Source organism: Canis lupus, chromosome 14 (genome assembly GCF_003254725.2).
Source record: "Canis lupus dingo isolate Sandy chromosome 14, ASM325472v2, whole genome shotgun sequence".
Lineage (NCBI taxonomy): Eukaryota > Metazoa > Chordata > Mammalia > Carnivora > Canidae > Canis > Canis lupus.
In genome coordinates this window covers 36247278-36262823 of record NC_064256.1, presented here as the reverse complement: position 1 = coordinate 36262823, position 15546 = coordinate 36247278, and the positions used below count along the sequence as shown (strand labels likewise).

General features: G+C 40.0%; 1 long non-coding RNA gene across 1 annotated transcript; it reads right to left on the bottom strand.

Annotated features, from left to right (window-relative positions):
• Positions 1 to 462: 462 nt before the first annotated feature.
• LOC125752442 (uncharacterized) lies at positions 463 to 10936 on the bottom strand. The gene is made up of 2 exons (XR_007401952.1): positions 10828 to 10936; positions 463 to 717 (listed from the first exon to the last, which is right to left on the bottom strand). It is a non-coding gene; the product is annotated as an uncharacterized LOC125752442 (long non-coding RNA).
• Between the last annotated feature and the right edge of the window lie 4610 nt (positions 10937 to 15546).

Sequence of the window (15546 nt, the reverse complement as noted above, 5' to 3'; positions counted from 1 at the left end):
TAGCAAAAATCAGGGCCGGAAATGGCAGGCTTTATTTTATAAGAGAAAAACTGCAACTAATCAGGAACATTTGGGACATCAGCACATTTCCTTATAGTCAAGCTATTCACATGTGGATGTGATGAATGGTTGGGCCAGAAGTTACACATCCCTCTCACCTCATGGCTCTCTTAGGGGACCTGCTGAGATGTATGAGGGCAAGTGACAAACAGCTCTTTAGCCAGTAGGATGAGAGCAGGTGGGTCTAATCTCATGGGGGTATTTTGAGGGGTGCGTGTTTACTGAATCATACAATGTGAGAGCTGGAAAGGACTTCTGCGATCATCCAGTTCTATACCCTCACTTCACAGGTGCAGGAACTAAGACCTAGGGAAATAAAGGGGCTTGTCCAAGTCATTGGGTTGTCAGTGAATTGCTGAGACTAGAACACAGATCTCTTGATTTCCATTTTGTATATTTCACTTTTTTTTTTAAACCTTACTTTCTGTTTAATTCGTTTTGCCAAACAAACACAGTGAAAACTTTAGTCTGACTAATTGTACAGAAAATAGAATTTTTAACCAGTAGCAAACATAACAGGATAAACCTAAGTCTCTGGCAAGCTGGATCTTAATCAGCAGGTCACCTAGATCCCCTTGTAGATGGCCTCCTGGGGAAGGAGGTCCTCGTAGGCAGAAGCACAGATCTGCCAGTCCCCATCAGAATCACAGGCTGCACCTGGGAAGGAAAAGCATGAAAAGGAGGAGAACTGATGTTACTTGTATCTCTTATCACTACACACAGAAGAGTTGTCTCAATGCTTGGGCTTTCCCCAAGAGGATGTCAGAAATCTTTTTTTTTTTTCCTGAGTGCTCTGGATCAGAGCTTGGACTTAATCCAGGAAATCAGATCCCCAGATACCTCCAGAATTTGGACCATTCAATCTGTAAGCCCACCTCTTGCCATCCTAGGGTAGTCTCTGTCTCATTCCTCCAATGTTCCATGCTCTACTCAGCTTTGACCCTTTGCTCATGCTGCAGTCATGCACAGGCATACCTAGCATTCCTTTCCCTATTCTTCCCGCCCATCTCACTTTTCAAGTCTCTTCATCTAGGCTCAGTCCTACTTCCTCCCTACCACTACTAACCAACATTAATATCTCACTTCTTTAGGTTGATATATCATATGTGATCTGCACAAGTACAATGACATGCTGCTTTTTTTTTCAGCAATGTTCCTGTGTACAACTCCCTGAGCAAGTCATTCAATGTCTCTGTACCTTATTTAGTTTACTTACACACGCAAAAAGAAGAGTTGATCAAGATCATTTCTGAAGACACTTCTATATCTAACATTCTATGTCGCCTTACAATTTTAAACTACCAAAGCCAAAGGACTCTGCCTTATATTTCTCTTCTGATTTCCTTAGTCTAGTGCTTCTCAACTGGGGACAGTTTTTCCCCAGGAGACATTTAACATTTGAGGCTAATATTTGGAGCAGAAGGTCCTGCTAGCATCTCATGTATAGAGGCCAGGGATGCTGCTAAACATTCTACAATGCACAGGACAGTATCTTCCTACCCACAAATGGATTACCCAGCTCAACATTTCATGAAAGGTTGAAAAACGTTACCTTATTAGTCTCAAACCCAACATCATAGACACACTTTTACCTTTCAGTCAAAGACAAATGCCCTCATAAAAGGGATCCTATTGGATATGGAGCTGTCATGGAGATAAGGGTGTGGGAAGAAAAAGAAGTGAACACCTATGCAAAACTAATGCTAAGTCAGAGGAGAGAATCTAATTTCCCTTAGTCAAGAGGAATAGGAGAGAGTACAGTGAAGAAGGAAATGCTAGATGGATGAAAACTGCAAGCTGAGAAATTATTTATTTGTAGGAGGTGTTGATTTAAATAGCTCATTTTCTAGGTATCTCTGGGGGACTAGTGGTGAATAGTAATGATAATATTGGAACACATAAAGGAAACTTCTGGGAACTATAATTTATGTTGTCAAGAAGATATGTGTTTATAGCATCCTCATTCTTACCTTCCCTTGAAATAAAGTCTGGATGATTAAAGGAGCTTTAATTTATAGAGGAGGCAAGAAGTTGGTCTCAGGGACTCTGAACTGTGATGTCCAAACAAATCACAGCCTCTCTTTCCAGACCCTTACTCAGGGTTTTCTGGGATTAGGGATGATGGATGTCTATTGCTTTTGGTGAGTCCTCCCAGCCTTTGCCTTGGCTGTGTTCCCCAAATTCTCCCTCATTATGCCATGTTTGGCTTTCCTTTTAGGTTGCAACGTACAAGAAAGCCAAATAGTTATTTCTTTATCACCCATGCCCACCCCCAACCCCACTCTCCATTATTAAATAAATATAATAAGAAACATCCTAGATATATAAAATAGAAAGCTCTCCAGGAAGTTGGGATGGGAGGGGAGGGAGGAATCCTTGACCCAAAAACTCTCTTGAGAGGGACACCATTATTTTTAATCTCGTATCTCAAACACTTGGCAGGAGATTGCGTTATTAGTTCTCCTGGCTACCAGAGGTATCTGGCAAGGTTTCTGTTTAGATTTCGCCTGGAGAAGAAATGCCTAAGTTAAACATTAAAATTCATGAGAATATTTCAGTTCCTTATAAACTCTTCTGATCACAGTCACTTTAAGTGAGGTGTCATTTGTGGCTCCTCACTGAGGAAAAGCTCTCCTGAGGGGACTTCCAGCAGTTCATTTCGGGAGATTGCTGAGTCTATGCTCAACAACCTTGCATTGTAAAACAGGCTGAAAGATGTATGTTAGCAACACTTATGAAATATTTTTTTGTGGTTTAGGTTCCTCCTTGTGGCATAGGATTATAAATTGGATCCATGGAAAAATGGGTGCTTCTCACCTAGTCATGCCTGAGTTTTGTCCCCTCCCCCCCCCCCCCCCCCCGCCCAGGTTTTCCAATAAAAGAAAAATCAAATAAGGGAATTGAAGCATCTCTTTCTCTTTTTAAAACTTTCCTGTAAAGGTCTTTGGGGAAATATGCTGGGGCAAAGGCTGTCATGGTAACCAGTGCTAAGCTCTATATATAATAGAGGTTTGATAAATGTGTATTACTGCTGTGTTGATAAGTTTTTTTAAGTTTTGTTTTGTTTTGGCAGATGAATGTATGACTTCTCCTTATAAAATGATCTGGGAAACACACAGTTATGAAAAGATAAAGGCTATAAGTGTGACTGCACATTTTTGTGGCTCAATCATCATTTCTATCAGTCTGGAATTTTGGATTTTGCATCCATTCTTCAAAGTTGCCTCTTTCACTTTTCCTCTTGCTTTTCCTGTACACCAAATAGCAACCGAGAGTAAAAAACTTGAATTACCCCCATAAGTCCCTCTGAGATCAACACCTGCATTGGTGGGTCCCCGTTTGGGATCTTTTCCCTCTTTCCCCTTTTGTGATTATTTTTTAAATGTAATGCCAAAGAGTCTGTGCAGCTCTTTGTTTGGTTTCTGGTTTTGCTTTCATAGATCTTTCATGCTTACTTGGTTTCAGACTGGTTTTACAAGAAGCTACCAATAAAGCTCAGAATGGGAAGAGATGAGTAAATTCTTACTCTGAAGGCAGGGTTTGTGGAAAGAAACAAAGGGAGATCCCCTTTACACTTTATGAGAATGCATAATTTAGCAAGGCTCTACTTAAAAGTGCTCCTGGTCTGTATAGAAAGGCATGGCTCAGCTACTAGCTACCTTCTTGTAATAATTAGGAAATTGTTTTTGCTCATCAGTTGATTTTTGAGCATCTCACTGTGATTCTGTTCTTTCTGTAAATATGGAGGATAACACCTTTTGCCAATAACCTGAAGAAACATGTGGTAGGGAGTTTCTAACATGGGCCCCAAGACTCTGCACCTCTCCCTTCCATGCAGATGTCCTGTGTAATAAATATGTAGAACTATGGGGAGCCTGGGTGGCTCAGTTGTTTTAAGCATCTGACTCTTGATTTCAGCTGGGGTTGTGATCTCAGGGTCATGAGATTGAGCCCTGTGTCAGGCTCTATACTCAGTGGGGATTCTGCTGGGATTCTCTCTCTCCCTCTCCCTCTGCTCTCCCCCCTCTCAAATAAGTAAATAAATCTTTAAAATAAATAAGTTAATATGTAGGACTATGACTGAAGGATTTTACTCCTGTGTTAGGGTATGTTATAGGTCACAGCCGACTTTAAGGGAAATAATTTGGTCGGCCTAACCTAAATACATGAACTTTTTCTTCTTTTAAGATTTTATCTATTTATTGGGAAGAGAGAGAGAGAGAGGGAGAGAGAGAGCATGAGCAGGGGGAGGGACAGTGGGAGAGGGAAAAGCAGACTCCCCACAGAACCTGATGTGGGGCTCTGTCTCAGGACAGTAGGATCATGAACTGAGCCAAAGGCAGACACTTAACCAACTCAGCCACCCAGGCACTTACATGAACATTTTAATAGCAGAGAGACTTTTTGTTTGTTTGCTTGTTTCTCCCCAATCAGTTGCAGAAGACAGAGGAGAGATTTGAAGCAGGAGACAGATTTGATGCATTTTGACCAACCCGAGAATGGAGGGGGCCACAGTGTAAAGTATGTAGGTGACCTCTAAGAGCTGAATATGGTTCCCAGCTGACAGACCTCAGCCTACAACCAGGAAATGAATTCTGCCAAAGAGCAGAGAGTTTAGAAAAGGCCACAAAGCTCTGGAGGAGAGTGCATTGTCACCTGACACCTTGGTTTCAGTCAGGTGAGACCTGGAATAGAGAATCTAGCCACACTGTGTCCAGACTGCTGACCTGTGGAAATTGTAAGATAATAAATTTGCGTTGTTTCATGCCACTAGGTCTAGAGCTTAAGCCTTCCATTTGACACAGCAATGAAAAACTAATATGAAGGAGGAGAAAGCCTTTGAGACACGAAAGCAAAGTAAAACCAACATTCATATCTTTGGTTTTAGAACAGTTATTGTGATGGTTAAGGATATGTTTCAAATTGACTAGACTTCATGTTACCATGAAGCTATGTTGTGGATGGAATTAACATTTATGATGAGTTGACTTTAGGTAAGGGAGATTACCCTCCAAAATATGAGTGGCCTCACCCAATCATTTGAAGGCCTTAAGAGCAAAAACTGAGGTTTCCCCGAGAAGGAGGAATTCTGCAAGTGTACAACATTGAAATCCTGCCGAAGTTATGGATTTCATTCAGACTTCCAGCCCCTACAATTCCACAAGCCAGTTCCTGAAAACAAATCTCTTTATATGTATCCATTGGTTCTGTTTCTCTGGAGAACCTTAACTGATGCAGTCATTAAACTAAGTCATTAGGTGCATGCAGATGGATGAGATGTGCTGGGTGTTAACATGAAGACAGTGGGGTGCCAAAAATTGTAACTGGCCAACAGCACTGACCTAGTACTGTCAGATCTTTTGATGTTTTTCAAAAGAAGCCAGAAATCCAGAATTTTACTCAAAGTTGCCTGAATTCTGAATGTAGGTTACTAGTTCAAAAACATATTTTTAAAACACATGAGTATACTGCAAGGAAATCATCAAACATATCCTTAATATGGGTTGTCCTATAAGACACATTATCCTGGTTCCTTCAATAAGTCAAAGTCATTTTAAAAAGAAAAGAAAAGAGAAGAGAAGAAAAGACCAGCCTGGGGGACTGTTGTAGATGAGAAAGATTAGAAGACACTTGGCAAACGTGTTGACCAAATGCAATAAGTGTCTTTGGAGCCTGTCTTGAAGAAAATCACCCATAATAAGCATCTTGGGGACAGTTGTGGAAATTTGAGTATGGACTGATGACATTAAGAGTTTCTAGTTAACTTATTTGGGTGTGATAATGGTATTGTGAATATATAGGGAAGTTCTAAATTTTTTTAGAGATACATACTGAGATATTTACACAGGAATATCTGTAATTTACTTAAAATTCCCTTCTCTCTATCTGCACACACACACACACACACACACACTGATTTTAATCTAGTTCCTGGATACATGTGTGCTTAAAGCTACTGAGTAGAATAGATCACACGTAATATGTGGATGCCACTGGGGTCCCAATTTGCAGTTGTGGCCTATACAGTTGGATCAAAGAACTGCAAGTCATTTGCAGATTAACTAGTCTTCTTTAACAGTGCTTCTATGATGGTGGTATGGCCAGCCTATCATTGTATATTTATATATGCCTCTCCCTCTAGACATGAGTTCTTCTTCGGCTGCAAGGGGACTTATTGACCTATGTGTTCCTGATGTCCATGCATAAGTGAGAATTTCTGCTGAATGGATAAGGTCCAGGATATATACAACATTAATTATAGGAAGAAGATAATGATAATAGCCAACATTAATTGAGCCCTTAAAATGTTCTAGGCTAAGAACCTCACAACAAGCACATGAATTAGATTGAATTAGATTCTAATAGTAGTAGCAGTTGGTCCTCTTTTACTAGTGAAGAAGGTGACACCCTCTGATGATTGGAAATTTGCTCCAGGCCGCACAGCAAGAAGTTGAGGCTAAGCAGCCTGGCCCCAGGGCTCTCCTTGAAAACAATTCCCTTTCATTCTTCTGAAGTCTCCACAGCTGTCTAACATATAAAAGTTCACTAAAATCAATCTTGGAGCATTCTGTGTGACAAACAAGGGAATTTCAGAAAGAACCAGCCATGGGAGATAGGAGGCTGCACTGTGAAACCTCATGCACCTGAGCAGAGAAGCAGCTTCTGCAGATTCCACAGAGCCAGCACTGGGATGCCAGGAGCAGCCGGAGCTAAGAGGGCCCTTGATGCCTGTGCTCTAGGATAGCCTGACCAGGACACAGGTGAGTGAGCCACCTCCCTTCCCAGGGCCCCAGGCAGTGGCCATCCTGCTTTCTTCTAATAGCCCAATGGCCTGCCTGGGCCCAGGGGTAGGGGGTGGGGAGGGTGGGGGAATGCAATGTAGGGGTAAGGGGGTGGGGATGGGGGTATTGGCCCCACTGAGTGTTAACTTCCGGAAAGAATAGTTCTGCTGTCTGCCAGGCCACCTGGGATCCCAGGGAACCTTAGCAGGTCATCTCACGAGGAAATGGGAGCAAGATTAATTGTGATGGTTTCATGACCACCCCCAAAAAAATCACCCCCAGGCTCATTTTAAAATTATGCCGTACATATTTCTAGAGACATTGTAAATAGAGCAGATTTGTTTAAATTTTTTGCTGTTGACTGGTCAGGAAAGAGAAAAAAAAATGTAAAACCAGGGGATCCCTGGGTGGCTCAGCGATTTAATGCCTGCCTCTGGCCCAGGGCATGATCCGGGAGTCCTGGGATGGAGTCCCACATCGGGCTCCCTGCATGGAACCTGCTTCTCTCTCTGCTTTTCTCCCTCTGCTTCTCCCTCTGCTTCTGTCTCTCTCATGAATAAATAAAATCTTAAAAAAAAAAAAAAAAAAGTAAAACCAAGTGTCAAGGATTGGAGTTTCCACCAAACTGTCTGCTGGATATGGTGTCCTTCACATTGAAACCTTCATTGCTGGAGGAGCTGACGCTGGGTCTCTGATGCTAAAAATATGGTCCCTTGTGCCTGCTAGTTCTTCTCCCATCTCCTCAAGCCTGGTGCATTCACCTGTCCAGAATACTGTTAGCAAAGCTCCTTACACAGAGACAGGAGATATGTATGATGATCTCGTTTATAAATGAATGAAAATTTTTGCATTTTACATGTGGTTTGGGCTAGACTAATAGTGTCCTACTGCTGCTGTTATAAATGATCCCAAATTTAGCAACTAAAAACAGCATACATTCATTATCTTATAGTTCTGGAAGTCAGAAGTCCAAAATTGGCTTTGCTAAGCTAAAATCAAGGTTTGGCAGGGCTTATTTCCTTTGGAGGTTCAAGGATTGGGGAGAATCCATTTCCTGACCTTTTCCAGTTTCTGCCTGCATTCCTTGGCTCTGCAGCCCTTTCCTCCATCTTCAAAGGCATTAGAGTAGTATCTTCAAATCTCTGGCTCTAACTCTCTGCTTCCCTCTTCATATTTTCTGCTCTCAGAACAGAGAGTCCTGCCTGTCTCTTATGAGGACCTTGCAATTATGTTGGGCCCACCCAGTTAATCCAGAATCATCTCAACATCTCAAAATCCTCAACTGAATCACACTTGTGAGGTTCCTTTTGCCATGGAAACTAACATTCACAAGTTCTAGGGAGTAGGACATGGACATCTTTAGGGGGCAATTATTCTGTCTAACATAATTATTATTTGGAATAGACAATAAGGTATTGTCTACCCTTCAGAGAAAAAGGTGTTTATTCTTTTGCTTGGAATCTAGGTCAAGTCCAGTTGACTTTTCGTTACAGCCTAAACAGTTCTTTTTATTCAGCACCACATGCTCCCTAGTTGTGGTTAACTAGTTGCCTGTTAACTATAAACATTTTTTTGTTTTTGCTTGTCTTACCAGAACTGCTCTTTCCAATTTCTAAGCCCTAACTTATTCCTCCCCCACTCCCATTATAAGCTGTCTTCCGGTATTTTTCTTTTCTTTTCTTTCTTTCTTTCTTTCTTTCTTTCTTTCTTTCTTTCTTTCTTTCTTTCTTTCTTTCCTTCCTTCCTTCCTTCCTTCTTCTTTCTTTCTTTCTTTCTTTCTTTCTTTCTTTCTTTCTTTCTTTCTTTCTTTCTTTCTTTCTTTCTTTCCTTCTTTCTTTCTTTCTTTCTTTCTTTCTTTTTTTTTTTTTTGCAAATTTTGGGGACAAAACTCATTAAGAATTTAACTACTTAGATGAAATAGGAGTGGCCATTTTAAAAGTATATAATCATGACTAAAAGAACCATGCCTAATAAAACCTGTCTGTGCATATTCACCATTATTTTTGAAAGTAGCCATTTTTTTTTCTTCTGTGTTTAAAGGAGCACAAGGGCTTTAATTTTTCAACGCAAGGAAAAACAAAATAATCTCCCTATGAAGGTAAAAGCTGCCTTGATGTTTTGACATTTTCAAACAGATTAGAATTTTGGAACTGTCAGTCTAAGGTCAAAGATCATCTGGAGACCAATTCCAAACAAGTTCAGTGATACATACATTTTTTAAACCTCATAAATACTTAGGATTTGTATGGTAAATATAAAATATGAATACCTGTTTTCATAAGTAAAAGGGACTATTTTGTATGAGATAGATTTCCTTTTACAGAATGTCTTATCTATTTTAAGATGCGAAATGTAAGGTCTTCCATTTACAGTAAGCAGTGGAGTCCATATGAACATACAAGCTGGCTATTTGTATATTGGGGGAGAGAAGGGAAATTCCTATGAGAGTTGCTTTTTCCAAATTGAGTATTGACATAAAATTATCTTCAGTTTGTAAATTACCATTGACTATGTTTTTAGTTCAAATATTTCTTTTTTCTTGTCACAAATAGCTTTAGTGTTTTCCTTGGAATTTGAATTAGTCCAAGCTGTTCGCAAACATTTTGGTATGTGTAAATCCAAGAGAGTTATAGTAAGATAGAGTATTTTGGGACATGTGGACAAAATATTTCTGTGATTTTTCAGCTAATTTAGAAGAGCACCTGAAATCTGCAGGAATGGAAATGTATCCATTTTTAAAAACCGATGTAATTCTTTTTTTTTTTTTTTTAAACCGATGTAATTCTTATCTGTGCCTTCCTTTGTATTTTCTCCATCCACCCACACTCCATAAACCCTCAACCAAACACAGGCAGGAATAGAATGCTACTCTCTTTCTTCCAGAGCAGATTGCCAAAGATCACATCATTGATTTGGAATTCAGAATGCGAAGAGCTACTCCTTAATAAAATTAGGATAAGACCTTAGTTAGCACATACTTGAAAAAGTATTGTAGGTCTCTGAAGAGAGGCTATATTTCCCATTAGGTTGTTTTGCTAACTAATTATTATTTGGATTCAAGGAAGATATGACAAAAATAGGAGGGAGTGTAGCCTCTCAGTCCCTTCAGTGCCCTGGATCCAGAGCAATGGTAAAAAATAAAAGACAATTTGACAAATTCCCAATACTATTTTTCACTTATTCACCCAGTCATTTAGATTGAAGAAGGGATAGTTAAGAGAGCTTTTCAAATATTTGGAAAGAAAAAAGATTGATCCCTACATTCACCCTAGATGAATGAATAATTTACAAAAAGTCAACAACAACAACTCCCAAGGATGAGTATTGGTGAAATAGGAAAGGCCTTTCTAAACATAACATAAAACCAGCAAGTTCTACAAGAAAAGAGCTACAGATTTGACTACATGAAAATTTAAAATATCTACATGGCTAAACAGGTCCTTGAAACGTTAAAGGACAAATTTCAAAATGTGCAACATATATAGCAGATGAAAGAGTTTATATTTCTAATATATAAAAAACAAGGGAATAAACAAATAGAAAAGAAATACTAATAAGCAATAAACTGCTAATATAATGTAAATTAAAACACAAATCTTATCTGCACAGATATAGGTATACAAACACACATACTTGATTTTGAAAATAAGATTTTTTTAAAATAAATAGCCAGCTTTTTAAAAAATATTTTATTTATTCATGAGAGACACAGAGGGAGAAGCAGGCTCCATGCAGGGAGCCTGATGTGGGACTCGATCCTGGACCTCCAGGATCACGCCCAGGGCCAAAGACAGGCGCTCAACTGTTGAGCCACCCAGGCATCCCAGCAAATCAGATTTGACAAAATTATAAACAATCCAATAATGTCAAATGTCTGATGTTTGTGAAAGTGGGAGAAAGTGAGAATGGTGATTCTCATAACCTTTTTGGAAGAAATTTGATAATGTCTCTTGAAGATAATAATATGCTTTCACTTCAGTGTTACCTGGTGGTCTCAGTCAGTGGAGCCTGTGACTCTTGATCTTGGGGTTTCAAGCCTCCCATTGGGTGTAGAGATTGCTTTAAAAAATTTTTTTTGAATCTAAAAAAAAAAATAAAAGAAGAATATTGTGCTTTCCTTCTATGGAGCAGTTCTTCTCTTAATAGATGAGAGCTTGACAGGGATGTTACAGAGGAATTCTGGCACCAGGCAGGGAGCTCAACCCCTTCATGTTTTTTGTCCCTGCAGTGCTGAGAACCTGTTTAGGACAGAAAGTAACTCGTACTTTTCTAGATGCAGAGCAGATCCCTCCTCTTTTCTAGTTGATTTGAGTCTCCATAACTGGAATGGGTTTTTAATGATGAGACCATCAGGACTGACTCTGCTCAGAGACCATCTTGTTCTGTCCTCACTTGTGAGGATCCCATGTCGACATGGGGTAGGATGAAAGTTGGCATAGGAAGACATGTCCCTGGTATGCTAAAGATGAGACAGCAAGAAAGTAATATTTTCATATCTGAGTAGTTTAATTAATGTTGAGATGCCACTGGGTAACTTTGTAAGTAATAGAACATAGGGAACACTAAATGCAGGACAACTTGGGGGAGAATGTACCTATTTTCTGGGTACTTTTACTCTTAAATAAATAAGACTATTTACCTTAGTGTTTTATTTTGCTCTCTTATGGATCAGAAATTCTAAAATTCTATGTTTGTCATAGAGATAGTAGCTAACCCTACAGTGGTAATCATATTGCAATATATAAATGTATCACATATCACATCAACACACTGTATGCCTTTAACATACACAATGCTAAGGATGCCTGGGTGGCTCAGCAGTTGAGCATCTGCCTTTGTTTGGCTCAGGGTGTGATCCCGGAGTCCCTGGATTGAGTCCCTTGATTGAGTCCCACATCGGTCTCCCAGAGAGGAGCCTGCTTCTCCCTCTGCTTATGTCTCTGCCTCTCTCTCTCTTTCTCTCTCTCTGTCGCTCATGAATAAATAAAATCTCTTAACAACCCCCCCCCCCAAAAAAAACCATACACAATGTTTATAGGCCAATTACATCTCAATTTTTAAAATCTACAATGAAAATTTTTTTAAAAATCTATGTTTACTTGGGATAATTTGTTTCATGTTATATCCAAGAGAAGACAACACTGTAGCTAAGAATTTTCAGAAGACTAAATGCTGTAACTCTCCCTTCTCTTTTCTTTCCTCTTTTCTTTCTTTCTCCCTTCTTCCCACTTTCTCTTTTACCAGACCAAGAACACTTAGAAAACACCTAACTGTGGTGGTTTACCATTATTACATCAGAAGTCCCCTTCCTAAGATTTATATTCCTTTATATTCCTGAGTATTAACCTAAGGGAGATGCAAGCAACTACTATCCGCCACTCATGTACACACAGATACAAGGCATTACTGAACCACCAGGAGTCCTGAGTCAGGTCTTTGGGCTGATCCCAGCAGGTCAAACTTTACATGAAAGGAGAGGGAGGGTGGTACATTCACATCGCATTACTAAACACCTACGTAGGGTCTGGAATCCTGTGAGAGCAAAGGAGCTTGGAAGCATTTCTATAGCATATTTGAATGTTTAAAAAATAGAATAAGGCAAAACAGGATTTCAAAATGAGAGAAAATAGCTTTAGATGGCTTATCTCCTCCATTTGAATTAAATTGACTATAACTAATTAACTTTTTACCTCAGTTCAAATACTACTCATTCCTTCTTGTTTGACCTTGTTTTTGCTCACCCTTTCCCCTCCTCCTCCCCAGTCAGTGTTGCTTCTGGATTTTCTCTATGAGGTCACATCATCACATTGAATTAAAATAAAAATCACACTACTGTTGTAGCACTCTATCTTCTACCCCCAGAGTCATTATAATTCTGTTTGTACTAGTGATTACTCCTGTGCTTTTGTAGCTTCTTTCAAAAGCCTCTACTAACCCCTGAGGCACCTTTCTGTGGATTAAATAAAACAAGTGCCCCTGAAGGATAATGCAGCCCAGAGCTGGTGGCCATGGTGGGTTCTGTTTCACTCACCTTTTGCCCCCTCAGTCAGGTGCCCATGTGCAGTGAGCAGCCTTGACACAGCTCACCTCCCTACTTCTCCTGCTCTAAAGTAGGAGAAAAAGGAATAGTTAGGGAGAAACATGTATGTGGTGCTGGAAGAAATAATTTTGAAATATTACAGAAATGTCACAACAGCTGCCCTCTTTATGCACTCACTCTTCTTTTTATGTGTTTCCTATAGACTATTAAAATGGGACTCTTGCTCTTAGAGTTTTTGCAGAGGCCCCAAGTCTGGGAACCAAATATTCTAGCATCCCAAAGAAAGGTATTAGACCACCTATGAAAGGATATGCTTAGAGATTGTGACTTCTGTTCTATTGGCTTTAGTCCACCAATTACCTCTAAGTGAGAATAAAAATGATAGATTTTAGGATTCAGGGTATCTTTGGAGAGAGTTGTCAGTGGGAGGTGGGGGTGAGGAAGGGAGCATTTCTGCCATTTCAAAGCACCTAAGGGGATCTATAAGAAAGAATCACAGAGAAGTTGTCATGTCTCTTATTTATTGCTCTACAGCCATGGAGTAGAGAGTTTTGTTGCTTATGAGCTGTACTTCTAGAGTTTGGCAAGACAAGGGTGTTTCCCCTTGGTCAGATGAGAACCCCATGGAAGGGATCAAAATGGGTCATTCTGTAATGGAATTGGCATTTAAATTCTGTACCCTGAAAAGGGCATTGATACCAAATTACAACTCACTGACCAGTTAAGGCCTTTGTTCCTCTTTTTTTTTTTTTAAGATTTTATTTATTTATTCATGAGAGACACACAGAGAGAGGTACAGACACAGGCAGAGGGAGAAACAGGCCCCGTGCAAGGAGCTCGATGCGAGACTCCATCCCAGACCCCGGGATCACACCCTGAGCTGAAGGCAGATGCTTAACCACTGAGCCACCCAGTTGTTCCTCTTAACTTTTTTCTTATCAGGCTCCAAACCTGCAAGAGCCAAAACTTGGCAGGTCAGACTGGCAGATGAGGAGAGCAAGCAAGAAGGAAGAAGCATTTTCTTCTCTATCACTTTAATTTCCTGGTGTTGGATAGGCCGGAGCTGGGGAATGGGAGAAACTTTATGTTATGTCAATTTGGGAGTATTGATTATATACTGGGTGCTAAACACATGGATGGATTTTTGAGAGTAACTGGTAAAGCTGTGAGATGTTCCAGAAGTTTTATCCAGGAGCAGGAAGTACAAGTTGAGAGATCTACCTAGTGTCATGGGATGGTGGTGGGAGAGAATAATGTTGCTTTGTGTTTCCACCTTTTCAAATTTCAGTTTATTTACTGAGCCAGTCCTGTATTAATACAAAGGGTTTTACTTGCAAAGAAGAATATATGTGTTCTCACCTTCTCAAGGATGTCAGCTCCACATTTGTCTCCTCCTTTTGTGCATTATTGACTTTTCCCTCTCTACTGAATCTTTCATATCAGCACATAAAAATAACTTTAAAAAATAACCCATCTTTTTTTAAAAAATGATCCCATAAACCCTTTAGTGACTATTCTATTCCCTATTTCCTGTCACTGAAAACTTCTTATTAAGAGTTAGATGACTTTGTGGTCTTTGCTTCTTCATCTCTTATTCTCTCCCTAGCCTATTCCAACAGGCTTCAACCTCCACCATACTCCCTTCCCCTATGGTCTCTTATCAGCATCAACAGGCCTATATCTGCATCTTATTTGGTTTCTCAACTGCACTTGATGTGGTTGACCAGTTCCTCCTTTCTGAGACATGTTCTTCTCCAGGCTTCTGGGTCATACATTTATCTGCACTTTTCCTACTCTACTGGCCATTCATCTTATCAGGCAGCTCTTCCCCCTCCACCAGTCCTTAACCTTGGCCTCTTTTCTCTGCCCCAATTCTCTTCTTAAACCATTATATCCAGTCCTGGAGGCTTTATTGGATAGTGCAAAAATAATACATTTCCATTCTTGCAGAAAGCTTTACTGGCCAGTGCTGGTCTAAAATAAGAAAAAAAAAAGTTCTCATTATTAAGTAAAGCTGACTTTAATTTGAAAGAAGAAGAAGAAGAAGAAGAAGAAGAAGAAGAAGAAGAAGAAGAAGAAGAAGAAGAAGAAGAAGAAGAGGAGGAGGAGGAGGAAGGAGAAATAATAAGAGCATGCCAGCATGTGCTGGAAAACATTTTTTTGGTTCTAAGTGAAAGAAAACCCAACCCAAATCATCGTAAGAGGAAAGTATTAAGAGTTCCTCATAAGAGGAATCAATAAAGGAAAGTATTGGGTGATACATACTGAAGACTTGAAAGGTCGGGGGAGCTTCAGGTGTAGCCTAATTGAGGGCTTAGCCAACATCTTTTGGATCCCTCTGTCTGCTTCCATCCTCTGAGTTGGCTCCATGTTTAGCTCTGCCTAACATTAAGCACACATTGTCATAAAACCCAGTCTGGTAAATTTGTTTCCTTCATAGCCCACTCCTCACCCTTCCCTACCCTCAATCCTGAAATTGAGTCAGTCTCTCTCTTTCTGCCCCTCATCCCTATATCTTTCAGTAGGTATAGGAAGGACTACAGGCATACCTTGTCTTATCGAGCTTCACTTTGTTGTGCTTTGCAGACATTGCAAGTTTGTGGGAACTGCATCAGGCAAGTCTGTAAGCTGCCATTTTTCCAACTCATTTCCAATTTCTTTCTT